The sequence below is a fragment of the Protobothrops mucrosquamatus genome, unplaced genomic scaffold, assembly GCF_001527695.2.
Source record: "Protobothrops mucrosquamatus isolate PMUCROS unplaced genomic scaffold, P.Mucros_1.0 scaffold6811, whole genome shotgun sequence".
Classification (NCBI taxonomy): Eukaryota; Metazoa; Chordata; class Lepidosauria; order Squamata; family Viperidae; genus Protobothrops; species Protobothrops mucrosquamatus.
This window is the reverse complement of record NW_015392626.1, coordinates 1-1,841: the sequence shown is the minus strand read 5'-3', so window position 1 is coordinate 1,841 and position 1,841 is coordinate 1.

The window sequence follows — 1,841 nt, the reverse complement described above, 5'->3', positions numbered from 1 at the left end:
AACCTAAATCTATAAGCAGAGGAGCTGTTCTGATTGTGGTTGTGTAGGCCAGTTTTTTACTCTGCTGCCTTTTTCAAGGAAAGGCAAAGATGTTAAAATCAATGCTGCAATATACCTAAATAAACATATTATATATACTGTATGCAAAGCTTCTAAAGGAAATTTAAGTTGGCTTACAGACATTTCTCCGAAAAATGCGCTGAACTGCTGCTTCACAGAAAAATAGTTACTCGGTGTGTCCATCCTACCCTAACATACTAAGCACCTAGCAGACTTGCTGCTGTTTATGTAAGGGGGAGCCGCTAGTTTTTATTAATTTTCTCTTGCCCACTTAAGGCCCTCTTCAGAACTGCTGCTGGTCTCTAGGGGCTTTTCGGAGTAGAGTAAGTACAACTCGTAGAAAGGACTGCTTCCCCAGTGGCCTGAGTAGAAAGGTCTTCCGTGAACTCAATCGTGGATAACACGTGGACAATGGACTGCCATTCCCATCCATCCTCACTGTTGACTGTTACAGCTGGGGATGACCACAGCTGGATTTTTAACCATTCTGGAAGATTGCACGTTTCCTGCTTTGGCATTAAGGCAGAGCCACTCTCGGATGGATCCCTTTGGATATTCTTTTCTCCTCTAGGTCTTTCCTTGGGAAGATCCTGGGAGCATGGTGGTTGGCTCACTGTCTTACACTATGAGGAAGAGGCATTAGGAGGCAGTCCAAGGAATCGCCCAATAATTAGGTTTCCCCACCTTGAAGGCTACGTCAGACATTTGGAAGTATGGAGATAAAGGTCTTCCCTTGAATATTGATAGGGAATGGAATGGAATATAGAATAGAATAGAATAGAATAGAATAGAATAGAATAGAATAGAATAGAATAGAATAGAATATAGAACAGAATAGAATAGAATAGAATAGAATAGAATAGAATAGAATAGAATAGAATAGAATAGAATAGAATAGAAGAATAGAATAGAATGTTGAATAGAATAGAAGAATAGAATAGAATGTTGAATAGAATAGAATAGAATAGAATAGAATAGAATAGAATAGAATAGAATAGAATAGAATAGAATAGAATAGAATAGAGATGGAAGGTGATTCCGGATCTCCCCTCTTTCTGCCGCGCCCTCAAGACATGGCTATTTAAGCTAGCAGGACTGGCCTAAGGGTTATCTTAATTTGGTTTTAAAATAATTTTAACAAGAAAAGGCCAATAATTAATATTCTATTTTAATTACATTTTAAATTTAGTATTTTTGTATTACGTACCTGTTTTAAATGGCTGTAAGCCACCCTGAGTCCGCTGGGAGAAGGGCGGGGTAGAAATTTAAATAATAAATAAATAAATAAATAAATAAGGGACCTGGAAGGGACCTTGGAGGTCTTCTAGTCCAGCCCTCTGCTCAAGCAGGAGAACCTCTACCATCTCAGACAAGTGACTGTCCAGATTCTTCTTAAAATCCTCCAGTGATGGAGCGCCCACGATTTCTGGAGGCAAGCTGTTCCACTGGTTAATTGTCCTCACTGTTAGGAAGTTTCTCCTTAATTCCAGGTTGCTTCTCTCCTTGATCCGTTTCCAACCATTGGTGGTTAAGCTGTTGCAGTGTTTTCAGTTGTGAGGGACCATGCACAATCGGTTCAGCGTTTTCCTTCCTTGGGGGCTGGATTGTGCAGTTTGGATCTCCATCTACTACTCAGATTCTTCAAGAGGAAGATTGAACCGCCCAGATTCCAGTTCTTTACAGGGTCTCCTTTTTGAGACGAGTTTGGGTAGTTTGATAGCACTGATAGAGTCGTTATGTTCCTATTAAGCATTTCTGCAGACTTTGAACCCTTCTTGTGA